Source organism: Petromyzon marinus, chromosome 65, assembly GCF_048934315.1.
Source record: "Petromyzon marinus isolate PM22_M1 ecotype Great Lakes invasive population chromosome 65, UKy_Petmar_22M1.pri1.0, whole genome shotgun sequence".
NCBI lineage: Eukaryota > Metazoa > Chordata > Hyperoartia > Petromyzontiformes > Petromyzontidae > Petromyzon > Petromyzon marinus.
This window is the reverse complement of record NC_133731.1, coordinates 8,496,433-8,516,105: the sequence shown is the minus strand read 5'-3', so window position 1 is coordinate 8,516,105 and position 19,673 is coordinate 8,496,433.

Genomic DNA, 19,673 nt, shown 5'->3' with positions numbered 1-19,673 from the left:
ATTCGGTGTTTGAACATCTTAACACAACTCGTGTTTCATTATTGCTAGAAAGTGGTAAAGTCTATTCTTAGTTTTCATACTTTGAACCTGGCTCGAGTAGATCCCCAGTTATTATCATTTCACCATTACGAAATCGTATATGATTTTTTTTTTGGGCTGTGAATCCTCACTTGCAAACTTTTACTCACAAACTATTTACGCAGGCGGGGGAGAAAACAATAAAGCGATTTGCCAACATAGCCCCCTCCCTTCTGGAAAACTAAACGGCCGCTCACAGGGCCCAGGGTGCCGTACAGGGACAGCTGCCGCTGGGTGGTCCCCTCGGCTCGACTGCAGCGTGGAAATGCAATGGTCGAGGTGCCATCGTAAGTGCGTTGTGCGCAGTATTAATTATTAAAGTTGCGCTTTACACACACATTTGGTTTTGTTTTCCCCTTCGGTGGGTCCTCCATGCGAGTCTATAGAGCTCCGTAGTCTATAGACCTCTATAGTGTATAGAGCTTTGGTCTCTATAGAGCTTTATATTCTATAGAGCTCTGTGCGAGTCTATAGAGCTGTGAGTCGATAGAGTCTGTGGGTCTGCGCGAGTGAGTATCCATTTGCGGGCAGGTGTCGGGGCGATTCACCTTGTATTTATTCTGAAAATAAGTCCTAGATTCCAGCTGGGTAATGGTGAAGTGGTTCATCGCACACCGCACATGAACCACAGTAACTCGCTGCTCATCTCGTCGAGGAACATACACCATCGTCTTTGTCAAGTGAACTCGGCTCATCATCCTTGCAGCAGCGGCGGCTTTTGGCTGGCCGTCGTACAAAGAGGGTTGCCGCTTTGAGATGCTACATACACTACAATATACATTACACTCTACACTGTTTTACACTACACTATATACTACACTGAAAGACACAAGAATGGGAGTCACTGGACCTGGCCAATAAGTACCTCGTTACTACCCCCACATCACAGCCCACTGGTTTTAACCTCCCCAAGGATCTGTCGTTATCCTAGCCCAAGGATCTATCGTTATCCTAGCCCAAGGATCTGTCGTTATACGGGGCTAAATAAGTTCAGCATGCCTATGTAGTGGCCTGCGCTGGCTGCTGGCGAAAAGGGGGAACTGCGGTGTACGGCAGTATTGAAGTCAGCAGGCCATGATGGACACTATAGGGGGACATCTAGGGGGACATCTAGGGGAAAGGTCACAGAGGGAGGCCCATCAGGAAGCCTCGGGAACCCACTGGTAGGTTCCAGAGAGGAGGCGTGGCCGGGGTGGAGCGAGGCCACGCTGAGAGTATAAGAGGGGCCCCTGTGAGGGACCCTGTGTCTGTTGCTGCAGTGGGATCCCCTTCGTGCTGTTCAAGATCATTGCCAACGTCACTGGCATCTTCACTCGAAATTGCGCTGCGAGATAGTTGTTGGCTGTCTCGGTTCAGCGCCGTCAGTGTTAGACGGTTAGTGTTGTGTATAAACTAGCAACAGTAATAGTGTGTACCCACGTAGTGTTTTGTATAGGCTAGCAACAGTACAGTGAGGGAAAAAAGTATTTGATCCCCTGCTGATTTTGTACGTTTGCCCACTGACAAAGAAATTATCAGTCTAATTAATTTTAATGGTAGGTTTATTTGAACAGTGAGAGACTGAATAACAAGAAAATCCAGAAAAATTAATGTCAAAAATATTATAAATAGATTTGCATTTTAATGAGGGAAATAAGTATTTGACCCACTCTCAATCAGAAAGATTTCTGGCTCCCAGATGTCTTTTATACATTTAACGAGCTGAGATTAGGAGCACACTCTTAAAGGAAGTGCTCCTAATCTCAGCTTGTTACCTCTATAAAAGACACCTGTCCACAGAAGCAATCAATCAATCAGATTCCAAACTCTCCACCATGGCCAAGACCAAAGAGCTCTCCAAGGATGTCAGGGACAAGATGGTAGATTTACACAAGGCTGGAATGGGCTACATGACCATTGCCAAGCAGCTTGGTGAGAAGGTGACAACAGTTGGTGCGATTATTCGCAAATGGAAGAAACACAAAAGAACTGTCAATCTCCCTCGGCCTGGGGCTCCATGCAAGATCTCACCTCGTGGAGTTGCAATGATCATAATAACGGTGAGGAATCAGCCCAGAACTACACGGGAGGATCTTGTCAATGATCTCAAGGCAGCTGGGACCATAGTCACCAAGAAAACAATTAGTAACACACTACGCCGTGAAGGACTGAAATCCTGCAGCACCCGCAAGGTCCCCCTGCTCAAGAAAGCACATATACATCCCCGTCTGAAGTTTGCCAATGAACATCTGAATGATTCAGAGGACAACTGGGTGAAAGTGTTGTGGTCAGATGAGACCAAAATGGAGCTCTTTGGCATCAACTCAACTCGCCGTGTTTGGAGGAGAAATGCTGCCTATGACCCCAAGAACACCATCCCCACCGTCAAACATGGAGGTGGAAACATTATGCTTTGGGGTGTTTTTCTGCTAAGGGGATAGGACAACTTCACCGCATCAAAGGGCCATGTACCGTCAAATCTTGGGTGAGAACCTCCTTCCCTCAGCCAGGGCATTGAAAATGGGTTGTGGATGGGTATTCCAGCATGACAATGACCCAAAACACACGGCCAAGGCAACAAAGGAGTGGCTCAAGAAGAAGCACATTAAGGTCCTGGAGTGGCCTAGCAGTCTCCAGACCTTAATCCCATTGAAAATCTGTGGAGGGAGCTGAAGGTTCGAGTTGCCAAACGTCAGCTTCGAAACCTTAATGACTTGGAGAAGATCTGCAAAGAAGAGTAGGACAAAATCCCTCCTGAGATATAAGCAAACCTGGTGGCCAACCACAAGAAACGTCTGACCTCTGTGATTGCCAACAAGGGTTTTGCCACCAAGTACTAAGTCATGTTTTGCAGAGGGGTCAAATACTTATTTCCCTTATTAAAATGCAAATCAATTTATAACATTTTTTACATGCGGTTTTCTGGATTGTTTTGTTGTTATTCTGTCTCTCACTGTTCAAATAAACCTACCATTAAAATTATAGATTGATCATTTCTTTGTCAGTGGGCAAACGTACAAAATCAGCAGGGGATCAAATACTTTTTTCCCTCACTGTAAATGTGTACCCACGTAGTGTTGTGTATAGGCTAGCAAAAGTAATAGTGTGTACCCACGTAGTGTTTTGTATAGGCTAGCAACCCATGTAGAGTTGTGTATAGGCGAGTGACTGTAGAGTGTGTACCCACGTAGAGTGTGTATTATCCCGATGTTGCTCGTTAAATAAAATAAGTGCCTACAAGTCTTATTGTCTCCGAGTTAAGTCACTACGCCTACATACACACGGTTGTATACGTACGTGCAAAATAAGTTCAGCATACCTATGTAGGGACAGTGTGGAAAGAGAGAGACAGTGCGTGGCTGGAGACAATGAGGAGATGGGGACAGTGCGTGGCCAAGTGGTGACGAGTGATAATTGCAGGAGGGAACCATGGGGAGGATGTTCGGGATTGGCTGAGACAGTTCGGGATAGAGGGCGTGGCCAGGGGTGGGGCGAGACCACGCCGGGGGGAATATAAGGCGGAGGCCTTGGGGTCGGGATGGACTGTCTCCATGCCGTCGTCATCTTCGGGCCGTCGATGTCTCTGTGTCGTCGCTGTCTCCATGCGGTCGATGCTTGGGTGCTGTCCTAGCCCAAGGATCTGTCGTTATCCTAGCCCAAGGATCTATCGTTATCATAGCCCAAGGATCTATTGTTATTGTAGCCCAAGGATCTAACGTTATCATAGCCCAAGGATCTATCGTTATCGTAACCCAAGGATCTATCGTTATCCTAGCCCAAGGATCTATTGTTATCCTAGCACAAGGATCTGTCGTTATCCTAGCCCAAGAATCTATCGTTATCCTAGCCCAAGGATCTATCGTTATCCTAGCCCAAGGATCTGTCGTTATCATAGCCCAAGGATCTATCGTTATCCTAGCCCAAGGATCTGTCGTTTTCCTAGCCCAAGGATCTATCGTTATTCTAGCCCAAGGATCTGTCGTTATCCTAGCCCAAGGATCTGTCGTTATCATAGCCCAAGGATCTATCGTTATCCTAGCCCAAGGATCTATCGTTATCCTAGCCCAAGGATCTGTCGTTATCATAGCCCAAGGATCTATCGTTATCCTAGCCCAAGGATCTGTCGTTATCCTAGCCCAAGGATCTGTCGTTATCATAGCCCAAGGATCTATCGTTATCCTAGCCCAAGGATCTGTCGTTATCCTAGCCCAAGGATCTGTCGTTATCATAGCCCAAGGATCTATCGTTATCCTAGCCCAAGGATCTGTCGTTATCATAGCCCAAGGATCTGTCGTTATCATAGCCCAAGGATCTGTCGTTATCATAGCCCTAGGATCTATCGTTATCCTAGCCCAAGGATCTGTCGTTATCCTAGCCCAAGGATCTGTCGTTATCCTAGCCCAAGGATCTGTCGTTATCCTAGCCCAAGGATCTGTCGTTATCAATGCCCAAGGATCTGTCGTTATCATAGCCCAAGGATCTGTCGTTATCCTAGCCCAAGGATCTGTCGTTATCATAGCCCAAGGATCTATCGTTATCCTAGCCCAAGGATCTATCATTATCATAGCCCAAGGATCTGTCGTTATCCTAGCCCAAGGATCTGTCGTTATCATAGCCCAAAGATCTATCGTTATCCTAGCCCAAGGATCTGTCGTTATCACAGCCCAAGGATCTATCGTTACCCTAGCCCAAGGATCTGTCGTTATCATAGCCCAAGTATCTGTCGTTATCCTAGCCCAAGGATCTATCGTTATCCTAGCTCAAGGATCTGTCGTTATCATAGCCCACGGATCTGTCGTTATCCTAGCCCAAGGATCTGTGGTTATCATAGCCCAAGGATCTGTCGTTATCATAGCCCAAGGATCTATCGTTATCCTAGCCCAAGGATCTGTCGTTATCCTAGCCCAAGGATCTGTCGTTATCCTAGCCCAAGGATCTGTCGTTATCATAGCCCAAGAATCTATCGTCATCCTAGCCCAAGGATCTGTCGTTATCATAGCCCAAGGATCTGTCGTTATCCTAGCCCAAGGATCTATCCTTATCCTAGCCCAAGGATCTATCGTTATCCTAGCCCAAGGATCTGTCGTTATCATAGCCCAAGGATCTGTCGTTATCATAGCCCAAGGATCTGTCGTTATCCTAGCTCAAGGATTGTATGCTAGTCATAGCTAAGTACTGTAGGATATGAGAGTACGTTATCTGCGCGACGCGCCCTAATAAATAACGAAGTTGTCCGAGAGTCATTACACCTACATGCATATGTAATGACATGATGCACCTGCTGTCTGGAAAAGGGAAGCATGGGTACGGGCACCGCTAAGACAACATACAATCTGAAAGGGAGAGGTTTCTGGGGCCAAGGTAATAGGCGGGGTTGGCCGAGATACTCTGGGAACCTGCTCCAAGGTTCCACGAGAGAGCGTGGTCAGAGGCGGAACCTAGCCGCGCCTCGGGAGATATAAGCGGGGGCGGACCAGGGCTTGGGGTTCGCGTGTGGAGTCTTGGGTCCGGACTGCGTCGCCACTCGCCGTCATCTCTCTCCGTCGTTGGAAGATCTCCTGCGGGCTAACCATCACCCTCCTCGTCACTCCGCCAGCTAGCGGTGTAGCCGAGTGTGGGCGGTGGAACCGCGTCGAGTGATCGACCGTGCGTCGAGTGATCGACCGTGTGTGTGTAGCCAGTAGAGATGCTAATCTCTAAGTGTTGCAATCAGAATGAGAAAGATAAGGTTGGCCTGTGTTGTGCCCGTGTAAAAATAAAAGAAGTACCCTCTACACGATGTGTCGTGGATGTCGTTCATTACACATACAAGGTGTTTTGGCATTCCGAGCAGGTCTTTTAGCAAGTGTCATTGTGCGTGCAAGCCACCTTTAACCGTGATAAGAATGACGAGTGGTGAGAGATGTCGATAGAAATAGACACATTTTTTATGGAATGTGGGCAAGCCTTGCATCTCTCACTCGGTGCACACTCTTTAGCGCTCGCCATTTCATCAGGTGGGCACGCAAGAGGTGAGACTCAACCATGCAAGACGACTTACAATGAGGACACTTGTTTCGTCACGCCGACGTGACAGAGGCAGTTTAAACAAAGGGCGGAGTTTGGGGGGGGGTAGGGCACGGAGGGGGTGGGGACGCCCCTCTCCCCCCCAAAGTGGACACTTTTATTCATTGATTTTCAGTAGTTTACAATTAAGATTACAAATTAATTAAGCAACATGCACCCACGATTGCTAATTTGTAGGACCAAAGGGAATCGGAGTCCAACCGCGATTCTTCCGTTCTGCGGTATTTGCATACAGAAGTAATGCAAATTATTTAACCGCATTCGTTTCCAAGTTGGACAGCATCCTCCTCGGTTTCTATTTTTGGTTAGATCACTTAAAAAATATTTGTGTCTTTGTTTTCCCCATTGGCGGATCCTCTATGCGAGTCTAGAAAGCAGACAACTACAGGGAGTTGGTGGAAAACCTCCTCAAGGCATACAAAAGGCTTGGTTGCAACATGTCGCTAAAGATACATTTTTTGAAATTCGCATCTCGATGTTTTCCCACCGAACTGCACAGCAGTGAGCGACGAGCATGGCGAACGATTCCACCAGGACATTGCGACAATGGAGAAACGCTATCAGGGCAACTGGAGCCCCTCAATGCTTGCAGACTATTGCTGGATAGTAACAAGAGATGCTCCATTTAATGAATACAAGAGACAAGACAAGCAGCTCCGAGTAGACACTGAATTAGGACTAAACTATGTACTTATAACTTGATTTGGAGCTTTCGTGACTGCAATAATTACTCTTTGGTTGCTTCGGTAAAGTCACGTAGAAAGAAAATAAATTAAATAATAGCATACGACGTTTCGATTGCAACACATGCAATCATCATCAGGCACAAATGAAAGCGAATACAAACCTAGTAAACTTGGAAATAAAATGCAATACAACACAGAGAGTCGGCTAACACAACAGTCAACACCCTACCTGGTTGATTACGTTCTTACAAAGATTGCTAAATTTGAGAGGGAGACAAAACACAGATACGGAGACACACAGAGACAGACACACAGAGAGAGATAACACAGAGACACACAGAGAGAGACACACAGAGAGAGAACACAGAGAGAGACATACAGAGAGAGACACACAGAGAGAGATAACACAGAGACAGACAGAGAGAGACACACAGAGAGACAGAGAGAGAGATAACACAGAGACACAGAGAGAGAGACACAGAGAGAGACACACAGAGAGAGACACACAGAGAGATAACACAGAGACACACAGAGAGAGAGAGACACAGAGAGAGATAACACAGAGACACAAAGATAGACACACAAGCAGAGAGAGATAACACAGAGACACACAGAGAGAGACACACAGAGAGAGACATACAGAGAGAGATAACACAGAGACACACAGAGAGACACACACGCAGAGAGAGATAACAGAGACACACAGAGAGAGACACACAGAGAGAGACATACAGAGAGATAACACAGAGACACACAGAGAGAGACACAGAGAGAGATAACACAGAGACACACAGAGAGACACACAAGCAGAGAGAGATAACACAGAGACACACAGACAGAGACACACACATAGGTACACAGATAAACTTATATATATACATAATAGTTTTTTGCCTTTTGTTTCATAATAAATGTTATATTACCCTTTTGCTGATTTTTTAAGTGTTACATGAACAGGACAGGTGACATGTTATCATGTAAAGCAACCATAAACACATAAAAAGACCTAAGTTTACAATTGATGAGTAAAACTCTACTATCTACACAATATACATAGACGTAAAATGTGAAAACTGAAATATATTGGGAACAGTAGCCAATCATACTCTTTGGTTCTTTCAGTAAAGTCACGTAGTAGGTATAAAATTAAATATATTAAATCACAAGCGTCCGTCATCAGGTGGGACAACCACAGCAAGAAACAACTGCTGAAGTGGGTAGAAGGACCCCCGTAATACCAGGTTATCTGGGTAAGAGAGGAGGGGGGGGCAGAGAGGAGAGGGGGGGGTGCTGCCGGATAAAGAGCAGCTCGAAAGGACCCAAGGGCAAAAGGAGGAGCAAAAGCAAAAGGGAGATGCAGATATGAAGGCAACACCATAAAGCATTTAAGGTTTTACCTGGTCAATAACATCCTTCCAATTATTGCTCAATTCGTATCCATCTCTCGGTTGAAGTTATGTCTATGTTTTTATATCTGGATGGCTTCATGAACAAACCTTTGATAGTAGCCCGAAGTCACGTAGGTAAAATTAAAAATAAACTAACTAAATTAAATCACGACGTTTCGGAGGCAACACAAGCTTCCGTCTTCAGGTGGAACAGACACAGCAAAAATTCGCTGTATCCTCAACCTTCGAGCTACTATCAAAGATTTGTTCATGAAGCCATCCAGATATATAAACATAGACAAAACTTCAACCAAGAATATGGATACAAATTGAGCAATCATTGGAAGGATGTTATTAACCAGGTAAAACTTTAAATGCTTTATGATGTTGCCTTCATATCCGCATCTCCCCTCTTTTGCTTTTGCCCTTTGATCCTTTCTAGCTGTTCTTCATCCGGCACCCCCCCCCCCTCTCCTCCCTGGCCCCTCCTCTCTTACCCAGATAACCTGGTATTACAGGAGTCCTTCTACCCACTTCAGCAGTTGTTTCTTGCTGTGGGTTGTCCCACCTGATGACGGACGCTTGTGTTGTGCCCGAAACGTCGTGATTTAATGTATTTTATTTTATACCTACTACGTGACTTTACTGAAAGAACCAAAGAGTATGGATCCCTGCAGTCACGAAAACTTCAAATCTAGATAGTAGCCAATCAGTTGTTTTAATTGTCACATTTGAATTCAGCACATCAAAATCCATGTTAAACAGCACATTTCATCTCTGAAGCAGACGACGTCTAAAGAAATTGTAGACCAGTGTCATCATTCAAGCACCAATGGTCATGGAAACACATACTCACATAGTCACTTTAAGATGTTTTTCTTGTTCGTGTTTTTGGTTTTTTTGGTTTGTTGTGGATGCACCCGATTCAAGAGCGGAAAGGCTCACAGGGCTATACCAAAATAAATAAACTACTCTGGCTATCGCATGCTATCTTTAGTCAAAACTTGGTATGAAAATCACCCGGATTTCAACATCGCACCAGTATGCTGACAGCACACATTCATTGGCTGCAGCTCATTTATTTTAGTAATTGCGAAAGAGCTTTTGACTTTCAAGCTTCAGGTGTATTCTGAAGTGTCACCGAGACTTGCGATAAATGCAGCGGCAACTACCCGCAGGGCAATCTCTGCAAGGTCCCCGGAGGAATGTGGAATGCGCCCGCGGAGAAAGAGAGAGGAACAGAGAGTGGAGTGGTGGGAGGAGGGTTGGGGAAGGGTCAAGTTCGCCATAAATTTTGATCGAAATATGACATCGGCTTCTCGCGCTTAGGACAGGTTTCTGGGTTACATATTTGCTATATTTGCCTTTGTTTATTATCACAACTCACATGCGCGCACTGCAGTTCTCATTCACCGCTCTCTCACGTGGAATGGTCACAGAGTGGTGAGGAGTGGGCAGGTGGGGCAGGTGGGGCCGCTGAGTCCATTCCTAGGATCGGTGGACCGGTCCTGTGTGGGCAAATTGCAAATGCGATCGGAGTAAAGACATTTTTTTTTCATATCAAATGTTTTCAAACTCTTTGGTTCTTTCGGTGAACTCACGTAGTTAGAAGTAACGATTTCGGGATGGTCGTAGCCCAAGTGTATCAACAACACCAGGAGCATGGGCTGGGTAAACGAGTGCCAATGCGGCAAAAATGTCAATGCAGCAACAATGTCAATGCAGCAACAATGACACTTGGGCTACGCCCATCCCCAAACCTTTATAAAGTTTGCCTTTAGAAGCTGACTCCTTTGCCTGATGACGACCGCTTGTGTTGCGATCGAAACGTCGTGATTTATTTTATTTCTAACTAGGTGACTTTACCGAAAGAACCAACGAGTATGGATTCCTGCAGCCACGAAAGCTTCAAATCAACATGAAATGCTTGGCACACTGAGATGTAAAGCACGCGCGACGGTTCACGCTCATCTTGATCTCTCACGCCCGAATTCAGCCGTTGGCAATGCCATTGTAAAGATGCCTGTATGCAAATCACGCGGTGAGCGATCACAATCGCTGTACATGCCAAGCTGACGATTCGCTTCATTCGCATTTGCCTGCCCAGACGCAAACTTCAGAGGGCACTGTGAGAAACAAACAGGAGGCTGAAATGGACAATGAGCGAATATTCCGAGGCGTGGTTTGCGATGTTGGCAAACACAGGTTCCAATCAACTGTGCAAACTTCCATCTGTCGTCGATGCCACCACCAAGTCCACCACCACTACTGCCACCACCACCACCAACTTCCACCACAACCACCACCCCATCACCACCACCAAAACTGCTTCCATCATGGGGTGGTGATGGGGTGGTAGAGTTGGTGGTGGCAATGCTGGTGGAAGTGGTTTTGGTGGTGGTGGTGGTGGTAGAAATAGTTATGGTGGTGATCGGATGGCGGAAATTGCAGTGGTTGCATGAACAGCTCATGGAAGTTTGCACAGCTGATTGGGATCTGTGTTTGCCATCGTTGCAAACCACGGCAGGTGTGAGCAAATACGACCTGGAACATTTGCATTGTCCATTTCAGCCTCTTTTCATATCTTACAGTGCCTCTTAAGTATGCTTGTGGATAGACAGCCTGAGATATATTACACTGCCCGTGAATCAGAATCTGTATTTATACTGGAGGGATCCGATGAGCTATGAAGATCTTTTTTCAGAGATGTCCAATCGGGTCACGAGGTCAGAACGTTACAACACAATACAAAAACACGCGATAGGAAAGATAAAAAAACCCACTAAAATATATATACAAATAAAACTAAACTATTTTCATCTAAGCAGGTAAAGCTCACTGAGCTATTAGATACTTTGTTTTAGAAGAGACCTGGCCACAAATGATAGCTTCATGAAGTGGCCTATCTTGTGCAAATTTAAAGCAGCAAAATAATCTCATCTAAAAGCATGTTTCCAAATGTGCAAGGTAAAACCGGAAGACCCAAACACGGGGTGAGAGAGAGGGAGACACGCAAACTCCCAAACATACAGCAGGCGTCAGGGTCAGGACGAAACCACGACCTCCTGCATACCAGGCGAGGGAGACAACATCACACCACCGTGGCACCCCTTAAATAAATAATAAATTGTGCATCTATTCTCAAGCTTTGGAAAGGCAGTAAAACAGCAAAATTAGTCCCAGACCACACCATCAATACGTTGTTAAGAATGAAATTTACGAATCACATTTGCCTGCCACGGTGGCTAGGAGATGTAAATACCTCGCCTGGTATACAGGAGATCGTGGTTTCGATCTTGACCCTGACGCCTGCTGCTGTATATTTGGAGTTTGTGTGTGTCTCTCTCTCCATGGTAGCGTGGATTTGTCTCTGGTTACTCCATCGGTTTTCTTCTCCACATTTAGAATCAACATCACCACGCGTTTAGAGTATTTGGCTACTCTACATTTCCACACGATGATGATGACGATAAGCCACTTCGTTGAGCTATCATTTGTGATAGCCAGGTCGCTTCTGAAAAAGATCTAAAGAGCTCTTACCTTGTCAAAATATAAACCTATTTTTAGTTTGAGTTTAAATGTGGCTGTATCCAGCGCTAATCTTCCGCTTCAGAATATTTGTTTTTCGAAGGAAGATTTACGATGCTAAGTGGGGAAATGAGGTTGTTGCAACGGCGAAAAGGGCTTGGCATGGACAGCTGTCGTCGTGAGCCCAACGCGAAATTCGCAAGCAGCAGCACTGTGCACTGGCAGAGACAGTGGAGGGGGGGGGGCACGTGCCCCCCCCCCCCAATTATCCTATCGAAATTAGGGATTTCGATCGGATCATTGGGGTTTATTAGTAATAAATCGGCATTTTGCGACCCCCCTGTCACTGTGTAGCGTATTATTACGTGCCAGGGACTCTATGAGATGATAGGACAATAGTCTGAGTCCATAATTGGCAATAAGTAAAGGCAAAGCGGTTATCAGCGACTCACAGAATTGTGCGCAGTTGCGTCTACAGAGTCCAAGACTTCCCTGAAGGCATCGACACCTTCAGCGAGCGCGTTGCCGATCACTAACAACGCGGTTCGAATTCGACCCTCGATCGATGGCTGCGCCATCACCGCACACGCCTCGAATAAAAAGCAAGGGACAAGTCCTTACTCACTAACAACTCATATTCTTGGTTCTTTCGGTAAAGTCATGTAGAAGGGGAACAATTAAATAATTAATAAAATCACGGTAGGACCGACACCTCGGCCGTGGCAGATGACTGTGATAATTCTGTAGGCTCAGATGACGTTGACTTCTCCAAGACAGAGGTTCTTTGCAAGCCATCTGGCTACCATGAGAGATTCGTTCATGAGGCTATCCACATATACAAACACAGAGACAATTTCAACCGATAAGATGGATTCTGGCTTAGCAATCATTGGAAGGATTTGATAAACCATTTCGGGTCTTAATTGATGGTTCACGCTTACGGTGGCTTTCAGACCGCATCCATTATTTTCGTCTCCCACCTCCTCTTTTCCGAACATAGATGGACTCGTCTATCTGAACAAACTGTCAAATCGCTCTCCGTGGTGCTAACGTTAAAAAAACGCCACTTTCTTCAAATTTTCTTGCTGTGGTTTTCACACCTGATGATGATTGCCTGTGTTGCAGTCGCTACGTCGTGATAATTTTATTGTTTTATATTTTTATTATTTTATTGTTTCCCTTCTACGTGACTTTACCGAAAGAACCAACAATATGAATCCCTGCAGTCACGAAAGCTTTAAATAAAAAAATACTAACAACTCCTCTATCATTTTTCATTGCTGGAGGGGTTGCCCCCCCCCCCTACCTGAAAATCCTGGCTCCGCTATTGGCAGCACGCAAATTCCTCACAGCCGAACAGCGTTCGGGGAGAAAATTAAAGAAATTCTCGCAAGTGTAAACGGATTTGTGCTCTGCGATTTTGTCATCGCGGTAAGCTGCCACATTTATCATCGCGGTATCTGTTAAGGGTCGACTGATTTGTTTGGAGGAAGTTGTTTGACCGTCACGTTACACGCCAGCGGCGCCGGTGGTGCTTTATCTGAGACGGTCCAAGGTCCTCCCCCGAGGTCGACGCAGCCTCACAGCTAGTACCTGGTGCGGTGTAAAAATAAAAAAAATCACATCACCACTTGGAGAGACAAAGGCGGCCGGGCGTGGTTGTTGGCCACCCACCGCCGCCATGTGCCACAGTTTCGGCATTCACAGGTTGCTGCTGCTGCTGCTACTCGCTAACAGCACTTGCCCCAAGAGTCTGTTCGAGGCTATACGGGGTGACCTTTGTCTTTGTCTCGCTTGTGCGTGGGTCAAAGGTCACGCGCTCGGCGGATCACGGTTCGACCCAAAGCGACCCCCCGGTAAATACTTCCCTCGCACCTCCGATTTGCGCGGTTGGCTACGTATGGTACAAAAGAAGATCAACAACAACCATAATCCACGGCGTCCTCATTGGCATAGACCTACACAGAGACCATCGACTCATAGAAACCCATAGACTCATATGAAGACCCATAGACTCACACAGACCTATACACTCACACAGAGACCCATAGACTTATAGAGACCCATAGACTCACAAAGAGACCCATAAATCACACAGAGACCCACATACTCACACAGAGACCCATAGACTCACACAGAGACCCATAGACTCGCATAGTGACCCATAGACTCACACAGAGACCCATAGACTCACACAGAGACCCATAGACTCACACAGAGACCCATAGACTCACATAGGCACCCATACACTCACACAGAGACCCATAGACTCACATAGTGACCCATTACTCACACAGAGACCCATAGACTCACATAGTGACCCATAAACTCATATAGTGACCCATAGACTCACACAGAGATCCATTGACTCAAATAGTGACCCATGGACTCACACAGAGACCCATAGACTCACTAATACAACGAAGGAAAGGCAGAGATAGGGGGCGCGCCGTTGCCAATCAACCACAACACGAGGCTGGAGACCCGAGTCCCCCATGACCTGGGATTTGAACTTGGACGCCTCCCACGGCGGTTCACTTTGCGGGACGACTGCGCCACCCAGTGGCACTACGGGAAACAAACTTCACGGTGAGTCCACCCAGTGGCACTACGGGAAACAGACCACGGTGAGTCCACCCAGTGGCACTACGGGAAACAGACTTCACGGTGAGTCCACCCAGTGGCACTACGGGAAACAGACTTCACGGTGAGTCCACCCAGTGGCACTACGGGAAACAGACTTCACGGTGAGTCCACCCAGTGGCACTACGGGAAACAGACTGCATGGTGAGGCCACCCAGTGGCACAACGAGAAAAAATTCAGTGAGTCCACCCAGTGGCACTACGGGAAACAGACTTCACGATGGGGCCACCCAGTGGCACTACGGGAAACATACTTCACGGTGAGTCCACCTAGTGGCACTACGGGAAACAGACTTCACGATGAGGCCACCCAGTGGCAGAACGAGAAAAAAATTCAGTGAGTCCACCCAGTGGCACTACGGGAAACAGACTTCACGATGGGGCCACCCAGTGGCACTACGGGAAACAGACTTCATGGTGAGTCCACCCAGTGGCACTACGGGAAACAGACTTCACGGTGAGTCCACCCAGTGGCACTACGGGAAACAGACTTCACGATGAGTCCACCCAGTGGCACTATGGGAAACAGACTTCAAAGTGAGTCCACCCAGTGGCACTACGGGAAACAGACTTCACGGTGAGTCCACCCAGTGGCACTACGGGAAACAGACTTCACGATGAGTCCACCAGGTGGCACTACGGGAAACAGACTTCACGATGAGTCCACCAGGTGGCACTACGGGAAACAGACTTCACGGTGAGTTCACCCAGTGGCACTACGGGAAACAGCCTTCACGGTGAGTCCACCCAGTGGCACTACGGGAAACAGACTTCACGGTGAGTCCACCCAGTGGCACTACGGGAAACAGACTTCACGATGAGTCCACCCAGTGGCACTATGGGAAACAGACTTCAAAGTGAGTCCACCCAGTGGCACTACGGGAAACAGACTTCACGGTGAGTCCACCCAGTGGCACTACGGGAAACAGACTTCACGATGAGGCCACCCAGTGGCAGAACGAGAAAAAAATTCAGTGAATCCACCCAGTGGCACTACGGGAAACAGACTTCACGATGGGGCCACCCAGTGGCACTACGGGAAACAGACTTCATGGTGAGTCCACCCAGTGGCACTACGGGAAACAGACTTCACGGTGAGTCCACCCAGTGGCACTACGGGAAACAGACTTCACGATGAGTCCACCCAGTGGCACTATGGGAAACAGACTTCAAAGTGAGTCCACCCAGTGGCACTACGGGAAACAGACTTCACGGTGAGTCCACCCAGTGGCACTACGGGAAACAGACTTCACGATGAGTCCACCAGGTGGCACTACGGGAAACAGACTTCACGATGAGTCCACCAGGTGGCACTACGGGAAACAGACTTCACGGTGAGTCCACCCAGTGGCACTACGGGAAACAGCCTTCACGGTGAGTCCACCCAGTGGCACTACGGGAAACAGACTTCACGGTGAGTCCACCCAGTGGCACTACGGGAAACAGACTTCACGATGAGTCCACCCAGTGGCACTATGGGAAACAGACTTCAAAGTGAGTCCACCCAGTGGCACTACGGGAAACAGACTTCACGGTGAGTCCACCCAGTGGCACTACGGGAAACAGACTTCACGATGAGTCCACCCAGTGGCACTATGGGAAACAGACTTCACGATGAGTCCACCCAGTGGCACTACGGGAAACAGACTTCACGATGGGGCGACCCAGTGGCACTTCGGGAAACAGACTTCACGATGAGTCCACCAGGTGGCACTACGGGAAACAGACTTCACGATGAGTCCACCAGGTGGCACTACGGGAAACAGACTTCACGGTGAGTCCACCCAGTGGCACTACGGGAAACAGCCTTCACGGTGAGTCCACCCAGTGGCACTACGGGAAACAGACTTCACTTCACGGTGAGTACACCCAGTGGTACTACGGGAAACAGACTTCACGATGAGTCCACCCAGAAGAACTTCGGGAAACAGACTTCACGATGAGGCCACCCAGTAGCACTACGGGAAACAGACTTCACGGTGAGGCCACCCAGTGGCACTAAGGGAAACAGACTTCACGGTGAGTCCACCCAGTGGTACTACGGGAAACAGACTTCACGGTGAGTCCACCCAGTGGCACTACGGGAAACAGACTTCACGGTGAGTTCACCCAGTGGCACAACGAGAAAAAAAATTCAGTGAGTCCACCCAGTGGCACTACGCGAAACAGACTTCACAGTGAGTCCACCCAGTGGCACTACGGGAAACAGACTTCACGGTGAATCCACCCAGTGGCACTACGGGAAACAGACTTCAAGGTGAGTCCACCCAGTGGCACTACGGGAAACAGACTTCAAGGTGAGTCCACCCAGTGGCACTACGGGAAACAGACTTCACGGTGAGTCCACCCAGTGGCACTACGGGAAACAGACTTCACAATGAGTCCACCCAGTGGCACGACGGGAAACAGACTTCACAGTGAGTCCACCCAGTGGCACAACGAGAAAAAAATTCACAGTGAGTCCACCCAGTGGCACTACGGGAAACAGACTTCACGGTGAGTCCACCCAGTGGCACTACGGGAAACAGACTTCACGATGAGTCCACTCGCGTCGAGACGATTCACAAAATACATGAATGGGCAATGAACGGGCAATGCACGGGTAATGAACAGGCAATGAACCAGCAATTAACGGGCAATGCGTCTCTTCCGACAGTTCACCTGCATTGGTCCAAGCGAGCCTGATCCCGCTACGTATGAATGACGCCATAGACCGCGTCATTTTGCTATGGCGCGTGCTTCAGTAACACGTGGCCATTCGCGAGCAACACGGAGAAGTGTGCAAGGAAGCGTGGGAGAGACGCGTGCTGGGGAATTACACCGACAGAGAGAGACGAGCACGTCTATTAGAGACGGACAGGTTTAGATACGTAGTGATCTTCATCCAGCAGTGGATAGACCTTGGTGTTGATTATACGATGAATATGTGGAGAGAGATACGCGTGCTGAGAATCACACAGAGAGACACGTGGATTGGAGAAAACACACGCGGGTAGAGACTTGGAGATCTTCATCCAGCAGTGGATAGACTTATTATAATAACCTTTCTCAGAAGAGAGTAATACAGCTCAGTGTACCGTGCCTGGTAAGATAAAGCATAGTTGAGTTTAATTTGCTTATATATTTTGTAAGCGATGTGTTTACCTTTCCTATAGTTACACTCTTCTCGTGTTTTTTTGTGCTGTTGTAACGGCTGCTTGGGTTGTGGCCGAAACGTCGTGAGAATTTTACGTTTCATTTTTTTTATTTCCCTTCTACGTGACTTTACCGAAAGAACCAAGAATATGATTTAAAGCTTTCGTGACTGCAGGGATTCATATTCTTGGTTCTTTCGGTAATGTCACGTAGAAGGGAAACAATAAAATAATAAAAATATAAAACAATAAAACTATTTTATTGTTTCCCTTCTACGTGACTTCACCGAAATAACCAAGAATATGAACCAATAATATGTTGTAACGTTCTCATCCCGTGCCCCATTACTGGCAGTGCCGGATTCTCCTAGTCGCAAAAGTGGCTACGCGTGTAGTAGCTACTTATGCAGTAGCTACACGTGTAGTAGCTACGCGTGTAGTAGCTACATGTGTAGTAGCTACATGTGCAGTAGCTACACGTGCAGTAGCTACACATGTAGTAGCTACATATGCTATGAGCTCCGCACTTTAAAGGGCCCCGCCCTAAATGCTATCAATTCCGGTTCAGTGATTCTGCACTTGCTCTATTACTATAGTACTATACCGCCTTCAACTTTTATGAACGACTGGGTGTTCAAGGTTAGCGATTTGTCGTATTATCTGGCTTATAGCAAATGAAAAAATACAATTACTTTACTATGCAAGTTACAAATGTGTTCTAATATTTGTGTTTTTTTTATTTAGAGCCCCTTTATAACAACAAATGCCAAAGGCCCCGCACTAGCTTCATCCGGCACCGCTTAGTGGACATCTGTAAAAAAAGAGCTTTATAGCTCATCGGATTCCTCCTGTAGAACTTCTTATTCACTTTGTGGGTGCCACGGTGGCTAGATGTGAACTCCCTCGCCTGGTGTACAGGAGGTCGTGGGTTCTACCCGAGCTGCTGCTGCTGCTGTGTTTGTGGGGTTCTCCCTCTCTACATCGTGGCCACGTGTGTTCGTCTCCGGCTCATCCGTGGGTATTCCCCTCCACATTCACAATCACCACGCGTTAGAGAGAATTTGGCAGCAAAAATCTTGACTTGAAGCTTTCGTGACTGCAGGAATTCATTTTCTTTGGGTCTTTCGATAAAAAAAAACACGTCGATGGTTAAAAGAAAATAACAAATAATAAGTAATATTTAAACAACGTTTTTTTAAACACACGCTTTAATGTAAATGTACCGTACTAGTAATGTAAGAACTCCACGACTCCAGGAAGTGGCCCTGAAGCTTGCCACAACGTAAGGGGACCGTGGACACTTAGACCCAAGCCGAAACATAACATATAAAAAAGATTGTTTAAATGTATTTTAATGATAGAACATAGTATTGTCATCAGTATGACATGAGTATACCGTCGATCACGACACAAGCGATGGTAATCTCTTTCCTCCTGATGACGGCTGCTTTACATTGCCACACGATGATGAAGAACGATGATCACGAGTAGACGCCACTTGCGTTGGGCGGATGTCATTTGTGACGGTCACGTCGCGTCCGAGAAAGATGGGCCCCCTACCTGCTAAAATCAACAAAAGTTTAAAGTAAATAAAATAATCAGTAAAAACATCGATATTAAACGCCGCCACTCGCACGGTGAATTGGGACCGAGAGAGGCTGGCGCGAGGCCTTCGTCCAGCAGTGGAGAGAGAATCTCCCGTGGGTGTGACCACAAGCTGTCTCACAGCTGATGCCGACCTGTCTTCTGTGTTCGTGGTTTATATACAAATCGCCGCGGACCCCTTTGCGGTACAGGAACCTCCGCCGCAGGGAGCGTGGTGGCGACAACGGTGGGTGCGGTTGACCGCGGTCCCTCGTGTCTTCCCCACTGACAATGGCGGCTTCCAGTGGCCGTGGTGGGCTCGCGTAGCGCGCTCCCTCCTCCACCTCCTCCTCCACCTCCTCCTTCCTCTTCACCATCGCTGTAGAAAGTTGTCCACCTCGTCGCCCGCCCGCTCGCCCGCCCGCGGTGAGAGTCGTGGCGTTCTCCACGCGGAGCCGACGATGCTGCTACACCTGGCGCTGGTGGTCATTCTCTGTAGCGTGATGGCCCTAGCTCACGTGCAGTTGTTCCTCTTAGAAGTAAGGTTTCGTTTACAAGAGGGATGGACGTGCAAAGGAGAACAAAAA